The 27,264-nt window shown below is 44.9% G+C and overlaps 1 long non-coding RNA gene across 1 annotated transcript in view; it reads left to right on the top strand.

The window, feature by feature from the left end:
• Nucleotides 1-493: 493 nt before the first annotated feature.
• The window catches only part of LOC138258712 (uncharacterized), a 158,902-nt gene continuing 132,131 nt past the window's right edge, over nt 494-27,264 (top strand). Inside the window, exon 1 of the long non-coding RNA XR_011198519.1 lies at nt 494-578. This is a non-coding gene — a long non-coding RNA (uncharacterized lncRNA). The remainder of the gene's footprint in view (nt 579-27,264) is intronic.

Here is a 27,264-nt window from a genome sequence, read left to right as displayed (position 1 = left end):
CCTGCCCTCATGTGTGCCAAAATCTTTTCCAGCTCATCATGTTGCTCTCCACCCTCATTTACTTCCATGTTGTGCTCTGTACTCATCTCCTTATCGGTAATACGGAATCAAAAACGATATGTACTTCTTTGTATCATTTTTTTTTTTAAATGGTCCTTAAATTTCCATGCTTCACAAAAATGCTGAAAAACGAAAGTACGATTGAAAAATGCCCTTGTACCCTTAAGAGAAAAAAAGAGAGGCCATCAATGGCCATGCCCCCCTAAGTTCGTGCTGCACACAAACGGTTCCTCCCCTCAAAGGTGTGCCAGTTTAATTTAATTAGAAACTCTAGTCCCGCCCCAAATACCTCTGTGCTGGCAATTGTTCAGACTTCCCCCGTGGGGTTGGCATGCCCGAGCCAGGACGTCCTCCACATGGGGCGCTGAAGGATGGGCGTCTCCGGTGATTGCAAAATGCTTCTATGCTGGCAAAAGGGTTGGGGAGTCGCTTCGTCACTCAGGTGGTCCTCCGTGTGGCTCTCTTGACAACAGGCGTCACCTATGATTGCCACGCATCCGTGCCGGCCCCCCAGCAAGGTAGGTGATCTGTAGAGTCACGTCACCGCTCGGGTGGACCTCCATGTGGCTATCTTTTTACAGCAAACGATGCGGGCCCCAGGGGCATCCACGGCACAGCCCGCAAAAAATCCAGTGAGCTTGTTGCTCTGGCGTCTTCCCGCAAGTTTGGGGGTGCAGCGGTGATCATGGGGCCTCCACATGGTGCCTTGCAATTTTAGTAAGACAAGAGAAGGGGGAGTGACCACAACAGGAATCGACCACCGAGGATCAGTGCTGCTCGTGGGGACAAAGTTCTGCTGCAAAATTTGGGCAAAGGGCAGGCACAAATGGCCCACAAATGGCTTGGCCCATCGGGGAGGTCCACCACACCGACAAAAACGATGCCGAACAGAAAAGGGTCTCCTGTCTGGTTTTCTTTCACTCCTTCTCACGCCCTGTCCTGGGTCGTCTGTCCACCCTTCAAATGGACAGCACGCTCTAAATGGTGCCTCCCTGGCCCCAAGCACGTATTCCCCTGCCTCCTCATTGAGGGGTTTGAATGCCTCAAATCCCCCCATTCTTCGGTGTTCTTTGGTGTCAGTCACACCTACCCCCCACAGCTTGGTGCCTTGTGGGGGTGGCGTCCCCAGGTTAAGGCGGTCACCTCCGTATCCAAGGCGGCCGTTATGGCGCCGGCCCTTCATGCCTCCTTCGGGGCGGCCCTGCTCTTTCGATGCTATATGTGTAACCTTTTGAGTGAAACTTTATCACAAAAAGTACAGAGCTGTTTTGCCCAGGTTGTGAGATAGATTTCAGAAAGTAGTCTCTTATGTCTAATGTATTGGACTGCAGACAGATTTATAACAGCTGTGATGCTTCTAAAAGCCAGAGCACAGGGCAAAGTCCTCAGGGCTATGTTTGTTTGTCTGGGATAGGTTTTGCTTTGGAATCCTTGGCATTGAAGGTAGTAGTCATCCCATCATAAAACCACAACTACAAATCCCAGAATGCAACCTTTACTGGATGTGCTACTCATTCAAGGAATTCAGAAACATGATAGCCCTGTATGCAAGGTCACTCTGGAATAATGTGTAGCACACTCTTAAACCATATAGCAGTATTTTAGTGGCAGGACTTTATTAAAGTTAAATATTTCGGGGCTGAGTTATGTGCTGTCAAATGGAGTAATAAACGTTACCATGTCGGAATACTTTACTCCATGGTGAGGGTACTCCAACTGCTATATTTAGAGATGTCCACTGACCTTAGGTTCTGAATTACAATTTAGTTAAATAAAAAATGATTGAAAAGCCATAGCACTGTCATCCAACAAAGATAGCTTGTGAAATTCCCAAACACAGTGGGGAACACCTGTAAACATCTTTCTAATTTATCAGCACAGGGCATCCATGCCAGCTCACAAGAGGAGTTAACCCCTAACATCCAAACAAAATTAGGTATTGAGAATTAAATGTGTCATACACATACTTAGGAAATTAGGATATGCTTTTCATGGTCACTAGATTGCCATGTGTAATGTGCAACTGCCTCAGACAGACATGTGAGATGTGTGCTTTTAGTCAATTTCTTTTTAGATCGAAGCATGCTAGACAGAGCAGCTGTCTGGTTTGCTACCAAAACCTTGAGGGCAATGCATTCCACTCACTGCTTACCATTACTTTTGTGTTTTTTAACTCACATTTGAGTGCTCTCTATTTGCTGGCTTTATTTGTTTTAGGTTGTCCCGCTTGAGTACCTCCCTCTTTTGCTGCATAGCCTATTTACTGTATTCTTCCACAGCTCGCTTTCGGCATGTGCATTCAAAGACAGAGGTTAAATAACAGGCACTGTCGTCCAAGGGAGCTTGATGTTTACTTTTCTTTCCCTGACTCCAAAGTGAGAGGATTTATGCAACAATCCTACCGAGTTCCCATGTAAGAGGAGAAGGTGTAGGATGTCGTTTTTTCTAGCACACAACAAAATTTAAATGTCTGTAAATGAACTGTGAAAATATTTCAGAATATATCAGAATTAGGAAAGCACAAAGTAATTACTTTTTTTGTAATTCTGAAGTATGGTGGAAACAAATATTTTAAAACAATCAAAACAAATTGGTGCACTAACTGATGCCATTTCTACACATTATGGTTTGAAAGCTGTATAGTTGTATCAGTACAACTGTATGTGTATGCAAATGTAATGGTCATTTCAATTGAAAATGTGTTGTCTGTACTGGCAGTGTACTACCACACCATGCATACTCCACTCTACGCAACTCCACTCTACTCCACTCTAAACCAGTCCAGACTACAACACTGTACTCCACAACACACTGCAACACTGTACTTTCCTCTATGCTGCTCCACTCTACACCATTCCACTCTACGCCACTCTGTTCTACTCTACTCCAGACCACTGTACTCCACTCTATGCCACTCCACTCTACGTCGTGCCACTCTGCGCCAGTCCACTCTAGGCCACTCAACTTTATACCACTCCATTCTACATTATTCCACTGTACGCCATTCTAGGCCACTTCATTCTATGACAGGACACTCCACTTTATGATACTCCATCGCACTCCACTCTATGGCACTATACTCCATTTTACACCCTGCCACTCCACTCTAGCCCACTCCACCACTTTACTCCACTCTATGCAATGTCACTCCACTGTACGGCACTCCATTCTATGACACTTTACTCCATTGTGTGTTACGCCATTGTATGCCTCTCCACTCTATGTCACTTCCCTCTATCACATTCTACACCACTCTACTTCACTCTACGTCACTCTATGTCACTCCACTCTATGATACACCACTACACTCTATGCCACACCACTAAATGTCGCTCCATGCCACTCTATGCCACTTCACTCTACAACCCTCTATTCCACTCTAGTCCCCTCTGCTTGTTGCCGCTGTACTCTAAACCATTCTACTCTACTCCAATCTACGCCACTCCACTCTATGCCACTCCACTCTATGCCACTCCATCCGACTCCAATATACACCACTCCATTCCACTCTGTGTCTCTCTATGACACTCTACTCAACTCTAGGCATCTGTATTCCACTCTCTACTCTACACCATTCTACTCTACTCCAATCTACACCACTCCACCTCATGCCACTCCACCCCACTCAAATACACACAACTCCATTCCACTTTATGCACTCTATGACACTCAACGCCACTCCATGGCACTTAACTCTAGACCACTGTATTCCACTCTATGCCACTTCTCTCTAGGCCACTCTACTCGACGACACTCCACTCCACCCTACGACACTTTATTCCATTCCACTCTACTCCACTCTACACCACACCACTTTACACCACTTCTCTCTACAGCACTCTACACCACTCTTCTCCACAACATTATGTGGCACACCACTCTATGGCACTCCACGATACTCTACGACACTCTATGTCTCTCTATGCCACACTACAATACTTTATGCCACTCTATGATACTCCACTCTACGACATGCTATGCCACTTTACCCTACTCTATACCACACCATTCCACACTACTCCACATTGACACTTTACTCCACTCTATTTTATGCCTCTCCACCTTACGGCACTCCACTCTACAACACTTTACTCCACTCTAATCTACACCACTCTACGGCCCTCCACTCTACGTCACTTCTCTCAATGATACTCTTCTTCACTCTATGCCACTTTACTTCACTCTATGCCACTCTACTTCACTAAGTGCTACTTTATGCCACTCCACACCACTATATGCCACTCCACGCTACAACACCCTACTCCACTCTGCTCCATGCCACTTTATATCATTCTAATCTACTCCAATCTAGACCACTCTATTTTATGCCACTCCACTCCACTCTACCGCACTTCACTCTATGCCACTTCACTACACTCTGTGCCATTCTATGGCACTGTATGCCACACTATGCCACTCTACTCTCCTCTGTGCCACTACACACTATGGCACTCCACTCTATGATACTCTACTTCATACTAGTACACTCCACTTCACTCTACTACACACTACTCCATTGCACTCTACTTCACCCTTTGCCATGCCACTCTATGCCACTCTTGCCTCTGACACTTTGTCACTCTTCTCCATGACACATTTACAACACTCCACAATACTCCACGCCACTCTACAACACTCTTTGCCACTCTACAACACTGTATACTACTCTATGACACTTAACTCTACAAAATTCTACACCACTCCACACCATCCTACTCCACTCCATGCTACACCACTTGACTCAGATACTTTACTCCACTCTACATCACTCTACTCAACTCTACGTCCCTGTACTCTAAATCACTCCACTATATGCTGCTCCACTCTACGCCACTCTACTTAACTCCTTGCTACTCTATGACATTCCACTCTGTTCCCCTCCACTGCACTCTAAGCCCCTCCAATCTACACCCCTCCATTCTATGACATTCTACTCTACACTCTGCTCTATGCTACACCACTCCGCTCTACTCTAATCCACTCTACTCTATTCTACTCCACTCTCTGACACTTTACTCCACTCTATGCTATGCCCATCCACTCTATGTTATGCTACTCTGACACTCTACTCCTCTCTATCCACTTTACACCTCTCCACACCACTCTACTCCACTCCATGCTTTTCTATGCCGATCCACTCTACAACTCTCCACTCTACTCCCACTTCATGCCCCTCCTCTCTAAGCCTCTCCAATCTACTCCACTATACAACACTCTACTCCACTGTACAACACTATACTCCACTCTATGCCACTCCACTTTTCTTCACTTAATGCCTCTCCGTAGCATGACACTATGACCCTCCACTCTATGACTCTTCCAGTCACTCTATGCCACACCACTTTTTGCCACCCCACTCTACACCACTCCACTCTAGCCACTCAGTGCCACTCCACTCTATACCACTTCACCCTATGCCACTCCACTCAACGCCATTCCACAACTCTACACCACTCCACTCTATTCCATTCCTCTATATGACACTCTACAACACTTTACCCCACTCTGTGCCACAACACTGAATGCCCTTCTATTCCATTTTATGTCTGTCCACTCTATGCCACTCAACACCAGTCCACTCTATGCCACTCCATGCCCTCCACTCTACACCACTCCATGACACTCTGTGTCACTCCACTCTATGCACTTCACCCTATGACCCTCTAGGCCACTATACGTCCTTGCACTCTTCTTTAATCTATGCCGCACCCTCTATGCCCTGCTATTCCACTCTACACCCGCCACTCTACACCTCTTCACTCTATGCTCCTCCACTCTGCACCACTATCTTCTACACCACTCCACTATACTCTTATCCATGACACTCCCCTCTACTCTATGAAAATCCACTCTACGACACTCCAGTCTGCAACACTCGGTGGCATTCTACGCCACTCCACGGCACTCCACTCTATGCCACTCCACTACATACCAATCCCCCTACATGGTGGAGTGTTAATTCCTGTTGATGGTGTTAACGCAAATATTTTAAGTAGAAAATATTATTGAATGATTGCAATGAAATACAAAGTAAAATGATTAATGTAGAAAAATAATGTGCACGTTTGAAATTGTGACTTCGGAGAGCGATCACCAAAATTCACAAATTATATTAAAGGTGCAACCAACACATGTGAAATATTGAAAATGTATTATATTAATGTAGTAATATGTCATATTGAGAGATACATCCTATGTTTTGCAGTGTATTGTAGGGCTTACCTTGACTAAAGTCTTGGCCTAGTTTTGCCAGGCCTGGTGCGGAAACTGAATCTCTAACGTGCACTGAAAATGCTGAAAAGCTGAACTAACCGTGAACTGCTCATTGTTTAATAACATTTGCTCAGCTGAAACCTTTGTATGAACCGACGGACAGGAGATGATAGAATTGGAATTGTAGCAACTTAACGTGTAAAGCGCTCTGAGTGTACTTTCCCAGGATGCAAACAATGAAGACACTGACTGGAGAAGAAGATGCAATATTTTCGTTACCTGATGACCCGGATGATGATGACATCATACAGTGAACCAATCAACAACCTGAGAACTGTGTAATAATAGAAATCATAGATCTGAGGTACGAAAATTATTGGGTAGAGAAAAACCATATGATTAATTGACCAATTAGGAATTGGGGGATAGTCTGGGTGACTTTGATATAACAATGTGCAGAGGGGATAGATTTCAGACCTTATCCCAAAATTGATGCGATATTGAGAAGAAGATTCAAGATTCTGTCATTGGGCTCATACTCTTTGAGAGCCTGATGTGATGCTGATCGACTGATGACCTGAAGACGAAGACTGACTTTGTTGATGATCCATACCGAGGATAGGTAGATATGACAATGTGATTGTATTACCTTTTGTGCCTTTTCTTTCTAGGTACCAACTGTGCTGTCTAATAGTTTTTCTCTTAGCTAGATATTTTCCAAATTCATGTTCTAAACTGTTTTCGCATGAAGTCCCACATGCTGATGCTAATATGGGTTAGATGAGGTTTCCTACTCTGGAACCCAGCCAGAATTACAGAGACAAATGATTGATGGACTGATTTGCTGAACTCTGCTACTTATGTGACACACTTGCCTTTGGTTCTATTGATGACTCATGCTAATGCCCTAGAATATATTCTGATGCAAGTTTTGATTAGGTTATGCTTTTGCCGTTTACAAATGAATTAATGAGAAATTTGTTAGAATTCAATAAAGTTTTTGAAATAATCTCATGATTTAGTATTGTAACAAATAGGGAAATAAAATTGTTAAACATACACTGAATATGGTTATTCATGGCTGAAAGGTCATGGTGTGATGATCATTAATTGTTGATTAATGACTAGATTAATTATTATTGAATTTTGTGTATTAATTAATAAGAAGCATTCGTCCCATCATAGCTAGGATACTCCATGCGAATCAAAAGGTTCATCGACCTATGCGCGTCTCCTTGTAAGTTTACTTATTAAGAACTAGGCGCGCTAACAGTTTTTGGTAGCAACATGATGGTCAGTTTCTTTGGAGAACTAGTTATGTGGTTTTGGTGGTAGTTTGAGTTAGGTTAGTTGTTCAATATTATTGTGATTTGGATTTTGTTTTTCGAGATGGCAATTGTAGCAAGAATGATGTCCCCGTAAGCTCCGAAATTACTTTCCCAGATCCTGGATCCTGCTAGTAGAGTTGAGTATGTTCTCGGCGTTCTAGCGATAGTGTGAGAGTGATAGATTACGCTTGCAAAGCTTATGCAGATCACAGGTGAATTATGACATATGAGAGAAATGTGAGACATGTGAGAGAATGTAAGGAGTCTGAGTACTCCAAATGAAGTTTTAGTAGGAGTGTGCGTACTCCGCAGTATGAGAGTAGGGAAGTCGTCGAACTTCCTATGTGTGTGGTGCTTTGTGCTCGCTGTCCACGCTGCGTGGTCTAAGACTCCGGAGTAAATTGACAAGTGTAGGAGACGCTTAGTTATATGTTGTAATCTGTCTGGTTTAAGTAGGTTGATCAGGCGTGGTCAACAAGTCGGTGTGTGGTTTAAGAGAGTAAGAGAAAAATTTCGACTGAGATTTGGCGAATCCTATGTGCACCAGGACAGACCCATTGATCAGTTGAGAGTAAAATTTTCGGTTTGAATTTTGCTTGCGAATGTGGGAGACTGAGAAAGAGGAATAGATGCATGAGCGAAAGGGCCATCAGTGAAAATCCGTAAGGTCTCTGAAGCGATTGTGTAACCTTCCTGTAGTAAATTAGCAGATTTGTTTTTGGTTGGTGTTTGGTTAGTGCTCGCAATAATTTGCATTAGTTTTGTGTGAATTTGAATTTGGGAGGACGAGCCGCAAGACTTTGTCAGCCGCAGTGCGTGTGAGTGTGACCTCATTTGAGCCGCACTGGGATAGGTTGGTTAGCAAGAAGGGTCGCGCACGGATTGGCAACCATCCGTGAGAGGCAATTGATTGAGAAAGTGGGTGAAGGGGTTCTTGGGAGTAAAAGTCATTTCCTGATTTGATTCGAATATACAAAAAAAAATAGAAAGATGAAGTCTTTCAAAGCATTAAAGAGTGCTATGAAGGGAGATACATACATTAAGGCGACAGTGGGGGAGCCTACCCCACCGGATGGTTCTCCGGCTTATATTGTGATGGAGGAGCGAGGTGTCACGCCATGTCTTTGGTTGAAGCAGTGGTGCAAATTGACAGAGAAACAGGGAGTTTTAGCGTTTCCTGAGCATGGATCGTTTAATTTGAGAATTTTTGATCAGTTGCGGATGCCGCTGTATGATACAAGGCCCCTTCCGAGACCAGCACAATTTGAGGCTTTAGCAGTTTGGGAGCTCATAGCGAGACAACAGCAAGAGATAATGTTTCAAAGAAGAATAAGAAAGGTGGAGAAGTCTTTAGCAGGAGCCAGATGGGATTGGGAACAAAAGAAGTGGAGAACAGTGACATTGCAGGATGTTAAGTTGTTTCCTGCTATCACAGAGTAAAACAAGGCAGAAGGGAAAGAGGAGACTAGCAAAAGTGATAAGAGTTTGTCAGGGAGTAAAAAGAAGAATAAGGCCTACATAGAAGAAGAAGATTCAGATGTTGAGGATCTTATTACTTAGGTGCTGAGGGACCTACCTCCACCATATGCGGTGCATGAGGGTGTTCCGAATACTAGTTCTGCTCCAACTGCCACAGCACAAGTGTCAGGGACAGCGGGACCAGCGAAAGCAGATAATGGACAGGTACAAGGGGTAGTGCAGAGTACTCCTAATGTGTTGACTACTTCAGTAGTCCAGGCACAGATGCATCCACCACCAGTACAAAGAATTTATCCAGAGATAGCGATGCTTGAGACAACTTCGAACTTAGTAGTTCCCACCGAGCAAGTGGTTCCGAGACCATTGTTTGTCATGACTTAGCGGACTCCGATGTTGATGCCTCAGGCACATCCGCAGGGTTTGCCGAAGTTTACCCCAATGACAAGAACACAGTCAGATGTGGCTCCAGTGATGAATCAGAGCATGGGAGTAGGCCTACCACAGAATGCGGGTATCAGAGCAGCTCCAGATGCAATTTCACTACCGATTACTGTTGGTCCAGTGGTACCATTATGCGCACAGATGAAGCCGATCACAGGAGAACAGGGTGAAATGTCACAGAGCATTGTGAGGAGGGGGTAAGAGAACATGTTCAAGTAGTTTCATCTATGGTTCAGACATATGATGGATCAAGGTCAATAATGGAACTTAGTCCACTTGTTGCACTTCCAGGTGCTGCATATGTTCCGAGTGTAAGTCAGAGCTTGAAGCTTTTGACATCGCAAACTCCAGGCGCAGTGGTACAACAGGTGCCATTGCCAAATGCAAGTAATATTACATTACAGGGATTGACAGCACAGCAGCTGAATGAGTGGCTAGACAGTCTGAATACTCCACAGATGGGGCCAAGGGTGATGAGCAGATTGATCGCGTGAGGCTGGCTACAGAAATAACTGAACTAGTCGAGGGATCAATGGGAATAAATAGGTTAGAATCCTATACTGAGGAAGAGCTGAGATACTTATGTCCGAGAATCACGAGAGAGGTGAGCAAGATACATCAGAGATTGGCAGACTTGGCAGAAAAACATGATATAGAAATTGGGAAAACGAAGCATCTGAAAAGAAGCTATAGGTTAGATTTTGAGGTGAAGGATTTTGAACATATGAGATCAGCTTTGATGAAAGCACATCTCAAGGAACTATTGCAGAGTGCTCAGATTTGGGGAGCATTAGAGAAGTGGGAAGGCAGATGGGTGAAGAAGAAGGATAAACGAAAACGAGATTCACAAGAAGGGTCTGAAAGCGTTCAGAAAGAGAAAGATCCAGTAAAAACGTTGCCAATGAGGGAAATTCCAGGAGGGCAGTTTGTTCATGTTCCTTGGCACAGGAGTGATATTCTGTCATTCACAAATGATTAACCAAAGCTGAGGGAGAAACCGGTTGAATGGTATCAGCAGACAGACAGATTTGTAAAGCTTTCAAAATGTCTGTGGGAAGACTTGAATACTCTGTTGGAGATAGTGGTTCCAGCTGATTTGTGGGTTGAATGCAAGAGGGCAGTAGATTGGCCAACAGGTGAACCCCAGAGGGATAGAGTTACAGGTGCACCATCACCTGAAGTAATTAAACATTATTATAAGGTGATTGAGTTCCTAAAGACGAGAATTTCCCCTAAAAATATTGACTGGCAGAGAATCGACAGGACAGTGCAGGAGGTAAAAGAGTCAATACATGCGTACTATGAGAGATTGTTGAAGGCTTTCAAGGAGTACTGTGGTAAGAAAGTGATGGAGCCAAAAGACATGTTGCATTTTGAATTCAGATTTGTGGAAGGACTGAGACCTGAAATAGGTCAGATGATTAGGAGTCATTTGATTTATTGACAGGCAAAGCCGATTGATGAGGTGTTGCAGTATGCAAAATACTGTAGTGACGAAATTGAGTTGAAGCAGAAGTTGAAAGAGAAGCTAATGGTGATGCAGATTAAGGCAGCTCAAACAGGAGTGCAGGGAGTTTTTGTGCAGCAGATACCGCAGCAGCAGGGAACTTTTATGTTCCAGCCTCAGGTGAGAGGTAGGGGTCGTGGAGTCAATATAAATCGTTGACTGGATTTGAGTACTGTAGTGGTTCAGAATGATGTGCCAAGTATGAAGAAAATGTTACTGTGTCACATTTGCATCGCCAAGGACATTGGAAGCGGGAGTGTCCGACGATGGTGCAGAAAGGTGTTGTTCAGCAAAATGGTGAGGTCAATACATTTCAAAATGTGAAAGTCCCAAGAATGAGAGGTCTTAATCCAAATGTTCAGAATAACATGAATGAGGTGCAGAATTTTCAACCCATGCAGCAGGTGCAAATGCCTTGTGCACAAATAACACGGTTCTAACCAATGCAGCAGCAGGTTCCTATGATACCTAGACAGCAAATGCAGATACCTCAAGCCCCGTTGGAACAGCAACAGATGATGCTTACTCAGCAGGTCACGGGTCAGAGACAAGCCAGAAGTAGTGACACAGTGCACCAATTCCCATTGCATAGAGAGAATTAAATAAATGGTGAATGGATGAGTGATAGTTCGGATGAGGAGCCAAGTATGCTTGCAGCCTCATTATAAGTAGATCAGAGAGAACCTTTTGTGAGAGGGAAGCTGATGGGTCATAAGGTCTAATTTTTAGTGGACATGGGAGCTACACGCTCTACAGTGAGGAGTGCAGTAGTTACGAACTTACCTCTTTCAGGAAGAACAGTTCAGGTTGTGGAGGTAGCGAATAAGCATTTGACAAATCCGATCACAGATCCAGTACAGGTTGAAATTGGCGACTTCCAGGGACTGCATAAGTTTGTAGTCTGTGATTCAAGTCCAGTATCCCTACTGGGAAGGCACTTATTTTGCAAGACCAAATGCTCGATTACTTGTTCAACTACTGGAATAGAGGTACGGACAAATAGTGATGATGAGGAAGAACTAAATCCAGAAATTGAAAATGAAACTATTAATGAGGAGTACTGGTTGATTGAGTTTTTCCCAATGTTTATGGTAAAAGAGCTTCATGCAGATTTGCGGGGAACAGTGCGGAAAAATGTGTGGGACTTGTCAGGTAAAGAAGTGGGCTTGATCAAGGGAGTGGAGCCGATTAAGTTTACTTTAAAACCAAATGTAGTGTTTCCGCAGCTTCCGCAGTAAAAAATGCACAAGATGTTTTGATGCAAGTAGCACAGATAATTGGATATTTCTTAAAGCAAGTAGTTTTGAAAGAAGTGCTGAGGAGCCCATGTAATTCACCAGTAAGGGGTATGAAGAAACCTTGTGGGAAGGTGCGAATTGTACACGATTTGAGAAAAGTAATGACATGGTGGTTAAATGTTGTCCTGTGGTGCCAAATTAAGCAGTAATAATGTTCCAAATTCCATGCAATGCAGAATGGTTCACAGTGGTTGATTTGTCACAAGCTTTCTTTTCTGTGTCTCTTCATGAGGATAGTCAGTTTTTCTTTGGTTTCAAATACTTAGACAGAGTCTACAGCTGGTGCAGGCTTCCTCAAGGGTACACGGAGTCTCCGTCCTTGTTTAATCAGATTTTGAAAAATAATTTGGAGTCATTGGGACTACCGTACCATTCGACTCTGGTGCCATACATTGATGACTTTCTGATTGCATCCAAAACAAGGTACGAGTGTAAGTACGACTCGATTGCCCTATTGAATCACTCAGGAAAATTTAGACAGAAGGTGTCACCTTTAAAGTTGCAGTATTGTCAAAAGTCAGTGAAATATCTGGGACACCAAATTGAGAAAGGGTCAATGAGGATTTCCAGAGAAAGGATTACAATGCTATTGCAAAGAAGTCCTCCGACTTCACAGAGAGATGTCAGAATGTTTTTGGGAATGGTAGGTTATTGTCGTCAGTGGATTCAAAATTTTGCTGAGATTGCCAAGCCATTGCAGCAGCTGACATATAAGGATGTTACAGATCCAATTACATTAGACCAGGACCAGATTAAAGCATTTACTGAGTTGAGAGAGAGTTTGTGCAGAGCTCCAGCGTTGGGAATGCCTGATTACACAAAGCCATTCACATTGTTTTGTCATGAACGTGATGCTTGTTCTTTGACTGTCTTGACACAGGTCCATGGAGGTGCTTATCGCCAGTAGCCTATTTTCAGCAACCTTGGACCCAGATGCAGCAGCCTTACCAGGTTGTTTGCGTGCAGTTGCCGCAGTTGGTCAAAGCCTTTCACAATGTGAGGGAGTAGTGATGGGATACCCTCTGACGGTAATGGTACCTCACTCGGTTGAGATTTTACTGACAAGGACAAAAACACAATATTTGACTGGTACCAGACTGACAAGGTATGAGACAAGAATATTAGGTGCTCCAAATGTAACATTCAAACGATGTACAGTGCTGAACCCGGCAACATTACTTCCAAGTGACACTGTTGAAATTGAAAAAGAGGAAGACGTTCAGCATGATTGTCTTGAGGTAACAGAGTTATGCACAAAACCAAAACCTGACATCAGAGATACACGATTGGAAGAAAATGACCAAATTGTCTTTGTTGATGGTTCATGTCTCAGAGATGGTACAGGAACATTAAGAGCAGGCTATGCAGTGTGCACATTTACAGGTACATTAGAAGCTTCTTGGCTTCGAGGCGTATATTCTGCACAAGTAGCAGAATTGGGAGCTCTTACTACAGCATGCCATGTATCTGCTAGACTGAGAGTCACTATCTATACAGATAGCGAATATGGATTTTGAATTGTTCATGATTTTGGTCAATTGTGGTCACAAAGAGGTTTCCTGACCTCTACCGGTTCACCAGTAAGAAATGGCGCCAGGATAAAGGAATTGCTGTATGCAATACAGTTGCCAGAAGAAATTGCTGTGGTGAAATGCAGTGCACATCTAAAATCACAGGACTACGTGTCACTGGGAAATGGATATGCGGATCAAGTCGCAAGGTTTTGCGTATTGAAATGTATATCGTTCAAAGAAAAGTGGGAGTTGATGTCTGAAGAAGACACTACATGTACGGGTTTTGCGTTAAGGGTGATTGACACAATGGAAGAATTGAAAACCTTACAAAGCACTGTTGACAAGGAAGGAAAGAGATTGTGGTTAAGGAAGAATCAGATAGGCACTTCAATAACGAGGTGATCAAACTTTTGTGTGCAGCACTAAACATTGAGCAGAAGTTGGATTGTAGCTACCGCCCTGAAGCATCAGGACTAGTGGAGCAGATGAATGGTACCTTGAAATCAAGAATTGCTGAGATGTGTGCAGCTACAAATCTAAAATAGGCAGAAGCATTGCCGTTGGTATTGATGTCAATGAGAAATACACCTGACAAGAAGACAGGACTATCGCCTCACGAGATTCTTATGGGCAGAGCAATGAGATTGCCAGCAGTTCCAGCCAATGCACTTGTAAATATTACAGATGCTATGGTGTTGGACTACTGCAAGGGTCTGGCTGATGTGGTTCGCTCTTTCTCTCAGCAGGTGTAGGCCACTACCCTACCACCAATTCACGATCCAGGGCACAACCTGAGAGCCAGCGACTGAGACGTTGTCCAAAAACATGTTCGCAAGATGTGTTTGGAGCCACATTGGAGAGGACCTTACCAGGTGATTCTAAAAACTACGACAGCTGTGAAGTGTGCAGGACTCCCGAACTGGATTCACACGAGTCACACGAAGAAAGTGGCATGTCCACTGGATCATGAAGAAGTGTTGTTGAGAGCACCAACAATGGTGAAACAGGTTGCTGCACCTGAACCAGAGAAAGAACAAAGAGAGCGTGAAATGGAACAAGAGCTTGTGGAAGATGGTTCTATCACCCCTGACGAAAGTGAAGAATTACAGGAGGGTGCGGGAGAATCAATCTCAACGGATACAGCAGGAGAGCCTAGCTCAGCAGGGGTTCTCCCAGAAGCAGACAGTGCTGAGAAACAAACAGAGCGAGTGCCAGACCAAGAAGGGAAAGGAGTAGAGAAGGATTAAAGTCAAAGTGATCTGACTCCTCCTGAGACTGTTGCAGGTCCATCAAGAGAAAACACCACAGATAAAGAGAAGGAGAAGAGTCCAATCCTGAAAAGAAGATCGAGAAAAGGAGATCATTCTCCTGAATCGCAAGTAGAGAAAAGAAAGGAAGTGGTGATAAATGAAACAATAAAGGAAGAGGTAGATACTACGAGAAAGGAAGAATTGAGTGAAAGAGAATTGAGTGATGATCAAAAATTGAAGAGGAAGAGAATAGCAAGTCGAAGATACGCAGGTCCTGAATGGGCATACACAACTACAAATGAATGGCAACATGAGTCTATGTCCTTTTGTTTTGATAGGGAAGTTCTGAGGCAGTATTTTGATGTAACCTGAACTTACGCTGATGCACCCTATCCTGATCTATAGGCATCCAATGATAGCCAACTGGTCCGACTCCATGGTGATATGATGTGTGGAATCCTCAAGGCAGGGCATATAGGGCATATACTTTCTAATCGATATCATGCCAATTCCTTTCACAAATTGACTGTTTTCTTATTCCTTCAACATACTTACATAGGGTAACTCTGGATACGCACCTTTGGTATTTCAGATTATAACCATTTGGAGTTGTCTCTCAGCCCCCCCTACAGAATAACCTGTGGGATATGGTGCATTAATGCGGCCTTCATCACCGAGGGAAAGAATTTGACATTCCTGTACAAGGAATCATTTCTAATGTACTCTTTCTACCTTTGTTGACTTCATTTTATCAGCCAAGGGACATTATGGCAGCTGCAGAACACATTTTAAAGTGTTTTTTCCCAACATTCACTGTTTAAAGTACATACTGATATGGGAAAAAATTCGGGCTTTATGTGAGCTTTCTAATTTTTGTACAGGCAGGGCACTAAACTACCGGTCACTAACCAGCTAGGTGGCAACTCTACCTGGGAGCTATGCTCCCTCTAAGCTGCACGCCTGTGCATCCGCACAGAAGGAGATTTATCAGTGCGCAGGAGGTCATGAAGAGCACGCATTGCACAAGCTTTTTTTGGGCCGTAAATCATTGAGCAAGCAGTGAGATCTTTCCATGCTGTGTGAAAAATAGAATGAAACAGAAACAGTCTGATTTCTCAGAAGTAAGGGTCTGTTTTTCTCATTGCTCATGCTTTAAGTCTTGTTCTGGCTACCAGTGCTTTTTGGCATCTCTTTTGAATCATCTGCAGACCCAAGCTCTTTCGGTTTCATCCATCAGCCATTCCAACCCTCGTTCTTTTAAATGCATGTTATTCCTTCACAGCATGGAACATCATAGGACGCTTTAAGGTGGACTCAAATGTGATCATTGTCGGGGGAAAATACACCAGCTTTGTTTCGCTCTCAGTATGTATGAGAATCATGCAGTTCTGCAAGACGTTTTTAGCACTTATGTGCATTGGTGATTCATTTGGACGTGCAAACATGTTTAAACTGCCTTTTAATGGTACCAGTTTACACTGCTATATGAACACGATGTTGCAAATTTTGGAAGTAATGTGTATTTGGGAAACAGGTTCTGAAAGGTGGCATCAAAGCAGTGGAAGCAGTAAAATATACTCCTTGCATAGCATGTAAAGTTACAATTACTGTAATATTACATTAACATGCGTTTTGACAGTGCCAGTCCCTTATTCGCATGTATGAACTTTTCTGATATCAGTGTGGTGACAGTAATATGCAGAGAGTGACAAGTTTAAGAGTGATTAAGCGACCTGATGAATGTGAGTATGAATAAGTGCACGAGACAGAGCAAAAGAAAGTGAAAGTGATTAAGCGAGATAGTGGGCACACAGAAATTTAGTGAGCAACAAATTAATACTGAGAGAGTTAAGAGAATGTCTAAGCATGTGTGTGAAGGTGAGTGAGAACGTGGGACAGTGTTATCTTCCAACAAAAGAATGAGTGAGAGAGAGCGAGTGGGTGACAGAATGTGAGCAATTATTGACTAAGCATGAAAGATTGAGACTTAAGTCTGAATGAGAGCACGTTTGAGGAGGGACAAATATTATTGGACCATGGTGGGATGGAAAGAGAGAAGGGAGAATGAGACAGGGGACAAGAATTGTATGGCCCAGTAAGTAATAGGTATTCTGTTGACTAGTAACCAATGAGTCAAACATATACAAGCAACACCTACAATTTATAACACATTTTACAGCTTTTAAGTCTGTAGCTGAAGTAAATTAAGCCATGCATTTTGTCGTACATTAACAGTTTGACAGGCCTTCTGTGGCACATAAAAGGAAGGGCAAGCAAAATAACTATGTGCATCTCCATGGAAATATTAACTGATAAGCACAGTAGGGACACAGAAATTCACACTGTATTAGCACCTGACATATTTCCCTGCTACATCTATTCTGATGGACGTTTCTCTGTTGTAATTGTCATGACTATTTTATTTTCTTTCACAAAATGAATAATGGGTGATATTTCTTCTGCATGTTGGTGTTGCAATCTTGTTTTTTCAGATAGCTGTAATTTCTAATTTACCATCCACATTCAGAGCTTCTGACAAATATGGTGTTCATTATAAGTAAATATTTGTATGCTGCAGAGGAATGTGCTTCTAGGAGTATTGAAGTTTGAATGATTTTATGAGCTTCCATTGATAATAGGCTTGAATTTAGTTTACTTTTTAGCTGAGATAGTTAGAAAATATGCTTAAAAATGTGTAATGTTGTACCATTTTATGTAAAATGGGGGCCTGGCCTGACTCTCGCAATCATCACACAGAGTAGTGTATTGCATGCTCACATAGGGCCAGATGTAGGAACATTCCGAATTGCAACCCGCAAATTGCTAGTCAGGGCAACTCTCAATTTGCTCTGAAAAAATGTTTGCAGTGCAATTCCAAAAGGGTGCAAACTGCGATTGGTTTTTGACCGCGTTCGCGGTCACAAAGCAGTCCTGCATTGCACTGCGACTCGCAATTAGGAACACATCTTCCTAATTGCAACTCGCAAACCCGTTTTGCGATTCGGTAACCAGATAACCGAATTGCAAAACAGGGTTTGTGCATTGCAAAGTGCTTTTTGCACGTCGCAAACAGCGAAATTGCAAAAAGCTTTGTACATCTGGCCCTTAATGTCTTACCTCAAAGTGCTGCGGCACACACACCAAAAAAAAGTGCGCCCATAAACAGTCTATTACCGCACACAGGTGAAAATAATTAGAGGTAATATTGCCTGGGAGGCATCTAACATGGTGATGCGAAGTAGGCCACGGCTTTCTTTAGAAATTATATTACGCTGTAACTAAAGTTGCTATGAAGCTGTTACACATTTTTCAAGTTCTTTATTGCATTTTAGAAAAGTACTAACTTTACAGGTATATTGTATACTCGCTCAAACACAACAGCAGCATGGTTGTACAATGACATTCGTTACTCATCTCTAGCATTGGTGGTCTCATCGTACTGTTATACATTAGCGCATGAAACATCTAAAAAATGCCAGAATAACACTTTGTTTTAGACTCGTGTCATTTCTGGGCAGGCTGACATGACCTGGGTGACGGAAACACAAACACAGATTGCAAGTATTTGTTGTAAGTGGGAGGCAGCAGTGGTGGATGGTGCAGGGTAGGTTCACCTCATCATGATCCATGGCTGACGTAGTACAGGTTCTCCTCGCTCTGGTTCGCATTACCTCAGTGTGTGCACTTCAGCTCCTCAGGGATGCAGCGCCCATTGGGCAGAAACGGCTTTAGGAACTCCCCACCCACCTCCCAGTCAATTACCATGGTCTTGGTAAGGGCTACCAGTCAAGGTAAAGCGCTCTGCTCCACTTCTATGTTTCGAGTTGGGAGCAGCTTCTTGTCGTGCAAAGGCCACCCCCAAAGGGGGCATAAAGGGCCGGCGCCGTAACGGCCGCCTTGGCTCGGAAGGGACCGGTCAAACCGGTTTGGGGGAGGGGGGTGCAAACTTGGTGGTGGCACCCCCCCCCATTGTTACAAGGGGGGGAAAGGTATGAAAATAAAGTGACCAATGGGGTAGTTTGGTGTCTTTCAAACCGCCCCAATGGCGTTTCTGAAAGTCCAAACAAGGGGGCGAAGGGAAAGCATTTAAGGGCACGTTTGTCCTGATGAGGTTAGTTCATGATCGGGACAACACGCTTTTTGACGTCAGAAGAAAACACGGATTACCACAGAGATGGCTGAGGTCATCCTAGGTGTGACTATACAAGGCCCCATCTCTGCACCCCAGATGTGGCTGCATAGTGACCGCTCACCTGGGCGACGCGACCCTGCAGTAACCCCCGGTCCCAGCGCATCTGTGGATCATCGTTGACTTTCCAGCTCCTAGAGAACGTGCCGCCCCCCTCTCTGACCGACCGACCAGCTTCACTGCGGGGGCCCCTTCTTCAACTCCAGCGGCATCTGCAACAGCTTCTCCTGGGGGGGGACCGCTTTACAGAGCGACGCGACCCCGCAGAGACCCCCGGTGCCGGCACAACCTCGTTGCTGAAGGCGAGTTCTTCTAACAACAAGGAGACGCGATCTGCAGCGTCCGCACCAGTTCTTACTCCAGGGGACAGCGTATTGGCGCGACGTGACCCCGTGGAGACCCCCGGCAATGGCACGTCCTGCCCGCTGAGGGAAAGTGCTCACCACACTGAGGAGACACGACCAGCCGCGTCTGCACCATCTTCTACTGCGGGGGACCGCGCATATGCACGACGCGACCCCACAGAGACCACCGGCACATCCTTCCCGCTGAGGGAAAGCGCCAGGCGGCTTCCACTGCCCCACGGGGGTAGAAATTGGCACGAACCAGCGCAGTGATCAATACAGCAGACAGGGGTTAGAGGCGGGATCGATGCAGCCTCAAGACTGTCTGGCGAGGGACTAACCTTGAACTCACTACTGGTTAGCCGTGGGCAGGACCACTGGAGTTTCAGCCATTCGCTCACCGCACAGAGGAGACGCGACCAGCTGCGTCCGCACCAGCTTTTTACTGCGGGGGACCTCGCATATGCGCAATGCGACCCCACAGAGCCACCCGGCACGCCCTTCCCGCTAAAGGAGAAGGCTCACTGCACCGAGGAGATGCGACCAGCAGCGTCTTCACTGGAATCCTGCAACGAGGGCAGCTACCATAGGCCTTTGCACTTCAGCGAGGTAGACCGAAAGCCACAGGACCCGCGCCTCACACAACAGATATTTGGCTTCACTGCCTGTGTGCGTTACTTACTGGTTATTGCGGGGGCCACATGGCGTCCTAAATTAAACTATCACTTCTGCCACTCACCCCCTTTTCCACAGCCCCCCCTTTTTGAACCACAAGTAATCCCCAAGGACAAAGGTCAGGCATTGTATCTTCAATCCTACACATCATGGAAGAAGACCAAGTACTAGAGCAACAGGATGACTTGGAGAGGATGCTAGCGCATATGAGGGCAGAGGCACTGAAGCGCAGCAAGGATTGGCTGCATGCAAAAATGGAAGAGAAAGGCAAAGAAAATCAATCACAGGACTTTTCAGCCCCAGTCTGCTCCACCTTAGCAGAAGAAACAAGTACATCAGAAGGTATTTTGCCCCCGCCGCAGAAGGCAAATAAGCGTCAGAGGACGGAGGGAAAACCGTCGAAGAAGACAACCTAAAAAGCAAGGGGCATGGTTCAAACTATCGAGGAGCATACAACGACGTCACCAGTGTCCAGCATATCACAAGTGCCGACAGAGGGTGAGGATATAAGCGCGATACTTAAAGAATGTTTTAAATAACTGGCGCCATTGCTGTTTCGAGGGAATGGGGCAGGACCAGGCACAGAGGGGATTACGCCCATAGGCAGGCAGTCAGGCAGTCAGGCACCCAAGCAGTTACAAAGAGCGTCTTACCCCAGGCGACCCCCTGTCAGCATGGAGCGCGAATAGGAATGTAATAGATACACCAATAGGTTTAGATAACCCACCCGAGTCATACGGAAGTCCATCCCTGGGACCCCCAGCTATGATGAAAAGAGCTGCAGGCCTGGCAACGGCCATCCCGCTAGCAATAAAAGAAAGAATATGGAGAAAGGAGTTTATAGACATTTTTACCCTGTTGGAAATCCAACTAGAAGGTTTCGATCTTACCGTATGTGATAAAAAGGAAGATGACAGGAGGGAGAGGAAGAGAGCTAGGAAGAGGAGGAATTTTGAGAACTGGTTAGACGCTTTCAGAATATTGGCCTGTGTTATAGTAGAAAAATTCCCACGTTGCGCGGCTGATCTCTCGTTGTACGAATCCAAATACATGAGGCACACCGCCAATTCCCGGGGGATGCCTGGTTAGAATATGACAAGAGTTTTAGGCTAAAAATGCAGGCCCACCTAGAGATGGAGTGGAACCAAGAGGATGTGTACAGCGACATCCACAAGATGATGGTTGCCAAGGAGGTGAGCTCCTGGGCCGGCAAGGGGGACCATTCCTTTTGGAACGCCCAACACAAAGGGAGGCATGACAAATACAAAGCACCATATAGACACAAATCCTGGCACAGTGCTTAAGGGCAGGGCGACAAGTGACCGCAGGCCATCTGCTGGAAATTTGAGACAAACGAATGTACCTGTGGGCAGAACTGCAAGTTTAGACACAACTGCTCATCTTGTGGGGGGAACGCCCAGAGGCAGCATGTAAAAAACACAGGCACAAGTCAGACAAAAAGGATAAGAAAAAGAGACAGTAGCGCCAATCCTTCAGCCAATCTTAATACCAACCAGTTGAAGTTGAAACTGGCCAAGTCCCACAATCAATACACAACTCTTGAGAAAACTAGCTAATGAATACCATAACAAAAATGATGCGATTACACTAGTGAAAGGCTTTGAGCTGGAGGGACCCCCAGAAACCTGAAATCTGCCAAAGAACACCCACAGGTAATCCAGCAAAAAATTGAAAAGGAATTAAGGCTTGGCCGCATTGAGGATCCCCTGACCGCCCCCCTCCCTAAAGACCTAATCATCTCACCATTAGGGGTGGTACCCAAGAAGGAAGCTGGCCAGTTCAGACTAATACATCACCTATTATTCCCTGAAGGCACATCAGTCAACGACAGCATTCCAGAGGAAGCTTGCTCGGTAGGTTATGCCACAGTGGATGATGCAATTGACATGATCAAAACAGCAGTCAAAGGGACACTATTAGCAAAAGCGGACATTGAGTCAGCATTTCGGTTATTGCCAGTACACCCGGACAGTTATCACCTGTTAGGTTTCCAACACATAGGGCTGGTGTCCGTTGACAAGGCCATGCCAATGGGTTGCTCCATCGCATGCGCCTACTTTGAACAATTTAGTACATTCCTAGAATGGGCATTACACATGAAACACCTGACAGGGGGAAAAATGCATTAACTGGACGATTTCTTATTTGTAGGAGGGGCCAACACAGGGACATGTGCCAGCTTACTGAAGGCTTTTTAGTCTCTATCTGAGGAGATGGGCGTCCCCTTAGCAGCAGATAAGACGGTAGGCCCAACTACATCGCTAGTGTTCTTGGGCATAGAATTAGACTCAGCCACCGGAACATCCAGACTACCAGAGGAGAAAGTGGCTGACCTGAAGGCAGACATCAAGTCCCTGCTAGGGAAACAGAAAGCAACCATAGGGGAATCGCAGAGGATGGTCGGCAAACTCAACTTCGCAACCAGGGTGATCCCAGCAGGCAGGGTGTTCGTAAGGCGGCTAAGCAGACTGACATCAGGCCTGCACGAAAAGCATCACCACGTGAGACTGGGAGCAGGGGTTAAAAGCGACCTCGCCATGTGGGATTCCTTTTTGGAGGAATTTATCGGCCGGCTCATCTGGAGAGATGACTGAATATCAGCTAGAGAGATTTCACTATTCACAGGCGCCGCCGGGGGTTGTGGTTTCGGAGCTGTCCTGGGCAGGGATTGGTGCGCAGGCAAGTGGCCAGCCAGATGGTACGTGCTAGGGATCAACAGAAACATCACATTCTTGGAACTATTCCCCATCGTGGTAGCCATGACAATCTGGAAAACCCAGTTGCAAAACATGAAAATAACTCTGTGGTCCGACAACCTAGGCGTGGTCAAGGCGATAAAAATGGGTCCGCCTCATGCCCCAACACGCTGAGGCTTTTGAGGCATTTAGTACACATCCAGCTCAAAGGCAACCTGGATGTCAGGGCAAGACATGTCCAGGGCATACAAAACTCACAGGCGGACACCCTTTCTCGTTCCCAGATGGACAGATTCAGGAAGCTCGCCCCGGAAGCAAGCCGCAGGATGACACCTTTTCCGGCAGAACTGTGGGATCTGGCGGAACAGACCTGTCTATATTAGTGAAGAATGCATTCAAACCAGAGACACACAGAAGGTACAACAAATACGTCAAGGTCCTCATGGAAATCAGGGGTTTAGAATCGCTGACAGACCCGGCAGCAACCAGATCAGCAGCGGAACAATTCATCATGTGGGCTTTCAAACAGGGGAAAACAAAGTCCTGGGCCCAAGCGCACTTGCCGGCGGTGGCCCATTATTCAAAGCTGCAAACGGGCACCGATCCCACCGTCTCGCATTACATCAAAACTGCAATGAAAGGCTGGAAACATCTTGAGGAGAATAAAAAAGACACCAGACACACCATTGATTTTAGCAAACTGACTCCTTTAATAGATTCACTACAAACTATAGCAGAAAACCGGTATGAGCTGTTAGTTTTCAGAGCAGCTTTCGCTACAGCCTTCTTCGGGGCGTTCAGAGTGGGCGAGTTGGTGGCATCAGCGAAAAAATCAGGAGGCAACAGTTGCCTGCAAACAGATGATTGCCATTTAGAATCAGACAGGGTGTGCTTAATACTGAGACGATCAAAAACTGACCAGAATGGAAGGGGTACCCGTATTGAGCTAAAATGCATAGATCAAACAAAGTATTGCCGGGTTTGCAGCCTAAGGGATTATTTAGATATACGCCCCGGTGGACCAGGCCCTTTGTTTAAGCATTCCAACAGGGATTACCTGAGCAGATTCCACTTCACCGCCGTCATACGGAAAACGCTGGAGAGGGGAGGCCTGCCCTCATCAGAGCTTAGTTCACACTTGTTTCGCTTCGGGCCGCCACTACGGCAGCCGGTTTAGGCTTAGATGCAAACGCCATCAAAGCAGTCGGCAGATGGCAGTCAAAAGCTTACAAAAGTTACGTTCGCCCCCACATCTGTTGTGATGGTATTATGTCATTGCATTGGCAGGTGCACCTCCCAAGCCTATGTGGGTAATCGGGCATTCATTTATATCCAGATTACAAGCATGGTGGAAGCAAAACATCAATATCAACAGGAGAGACGGACCAACAAAAACGATCAGATGGTGGGGTTTTCTGGGCATGAAATGGTCCCAGCTCCAGCAGACCTTACACAAGCTGTTAGAGACCGCTCAAAGACACCCCTGTACGATAATCATACACCTGGGGGGGAACGATCTGACTACATTGGGGAGAAAGGTACTCCTGAGCGAGATCAGGCAGACACTATGGATCCTTACTAGGCTTTACAGGAACACCACCATCATCTGGTCAGAGATAATCCCCAGGATCACATGGCGGGGGCAACATCATGCAAAGCATTAGATAACTCCAGGAGGAAACTGAACATGGCGGTTGCCAAATATTGCAAAGTTAACGGCTTGGAGAGCATCTGCCATGGTTTGATCCACCTCAGGCAACCAGAACTCTATGCGGTGGATGGCGTACATTTGTCAGCAGAAGGGATGGGTATCTTCTGGTCCATCTTGGCAGCAGGAACGGATTGACCAAAAAAAAAAATATATTATTATTTTCAGTGGGGGGAGCTGCCAGGAGACGTAAGCCTCTCTAGCAGCGTGGCGGAAAGTAAACAAGGTTTTACCAAATAATTGATCGGAAAACACAGCTAGTAAGGGGGCGTGCAAGCAAAAGCCACACACCTGGGGATGCCCTATGGCAGGGTGTAAGGTGGCCAACTAAGGGGAGTAAGCGGAACACGGCACTCGCAGCCCAGACCCGCCAGATCGGATGGCAGGGCATATGTACACGCCAGGTAGCAAGTTGGGCCTAATCCAAAGAACTTGAAGTTACCCCCTGCAACAACATGGTAAAACCAACTCTATTGGAGTGAGCCCCCTCCAAAAAAGCGAAATGTGGGACTGCCTAGAAACCGATGGGAAAAAGGAGACATGACAAATGGAGGCCAGGACTTGAAGGCCCAGCAGTCACTTACTGCAAATTGTGAAATTTTGAATTTAGAATTTATTAAGTGAAGAAGCTGATGTTTTAATTGTCATAAGTACGGATTTTATTTGCACTGATTGAGTCTCATGCTCAATATACATCATCGCGGGCAGTCGCACGCTTGTCCACATTAATAAAGCGGCCAATTTATCCACAATTAAAAACATTGTCAAGTCTGGGTTCATGCATGCCGATATGTCATGTGTAACGTAAATGCATAAATGTTGTTCCATAATGCCAGCTCTGGAGTGAGATAAGTGTGGGTGTTATTCCCTACTTGAGGTGCCCCTGCTGTCCACTCCAGGCACTGCCTAACCGTTCACCTTTCCAGGAAATTGTGTATGTGACCACAGCAGCAGAACAGAAAGCTGTTGTAATCGGATCTCACCCCCAACCCCAAACAGACAGCAGCGTTCCTCTGTAGCACTCCCAAAGCAAGAAGAGGGAGGCAATAATCCCCATCACAGTGCTAATGAGATACAGAGACAATTGCATAGTTTAAAAAAGCATTGACATTAGAACAGTGCATGGCATTATAACACCGGTATTAGAAGCACATTTTGTTTTCTAGTTGCAGGCTAACCACTCTTAAATGCAGTCAGTGAGGAAAAATACAATATCCTGACATAACCAGTTTGAAGCACTACATAAACGAAATATCATAGCATGCAAGCATATGCATCTGTATATAGCTAGGCATATCTGTCTTTGACAGGGAACTAAAGTTCCAGCTCTAATTCCAACAGTGGCATTTCTGCTTTTCATGCTTCAAGGACCGATACTATGGTTAAGACTACAGACCATATGCGATCCGGCATAAGTATAAAATATCCTGTAGCAAATGCTACACAGAACACAAATACACACATGATACATTCACACAATGAAAAAACAGGTTTCAAGAACGTTTAAGGCTGCATACTACAACATCTGTAACACCGATAGATAAAAGGACTCTGAAAGGAGTCAGTTACATTGTTTTAAAAAATCTATTCCATTCTAGTTATCTTAATTCTACCTGAATAAAGGATAGCATAACGTCATGTGCTTGGAGTAATGATGGACAGTCGCAATTAGTTAAAGGACTCGATGTTTTTATTGAAAAGCACTTCAAGTGATGCACTTACATTTTTTTACAAACTATATTTTTTACGTGCTACAGCCTGCACTATTGTATCCTTAACTCTGGGTTAATGCTTTATTATAAGTGGACCTTCAGTGACCAAGGCCCAGATCACAATTGGACTAGTTAATTCCGATATGTGCGTTAACTCCTGTTATGGCACATATCTGAATTACAGCGGTGGCTGCTGCATTGCGCAAGGGGAGGGGCGGGGGAGAAGGACACAAGGTAAAAAAATAAAAATAAAAGTAATTACCTTGCCTCCCTCCCTGCAGCTTTGTGCTCCTCTTCTTCTGGTGGCCCAGCAATCACTGCTGGAACACCAGCACAGGCCCCCCAGCAATCCTGGCGTTACTTTCAAGCAAAGCCTTACATGAAAGTGTTAGTGCATCGGACCTTAATAAGTAAACTTACAAGGGGGCGCGATTAGGTCGATGAACCTTTTGACTCACAATTAAGATGTTCCCACCATAGACCCAGTACATACAGATCAACAATCAACAATCCATAACCAATCACCAACAACCAATAATAATCTATGACATTAGTAGCTTTTCTCTAAAGGTGTAAGCAAGCATGTCAGACTATTCGTGTGAGCATTAGCTGTAGGTTCAAAGAAACCTCTAACCAATACTATGTCATTATCCTTAGCTACTCTACTCAAATATCTAATTATAGGGACAAGTGAAAACACAACTTCATGATTTGAATAAAAGTACTGGATGTACTCCTGCTTATAGAATCTTGTTACTAGCAGACTACAACTTATTCCATGTGTTAAAGGCAAACTAGGATATGTAACTCCTTCCTCCACTGAAGAAGG

Source organism: Pleurodeles waltl, chromosome 9 (genome assembly GCF_031143425.1).
Source record: "Pleurodeles waltl isolate 20211129_DDA chromosome 9, aPleWal1.hap1.20221129, whole genome shotgun sequence".
NCBI lineage: Eukaryota > Metazoa > Chordata > Amphibia > Caudata > Salamandridae > Pleurodeles > Pleurodeles waltl.
Note: the sequence above shows the minus strand (reverse complement) of the source record. Positions and strands in the feature narration are given on the sequence as shown.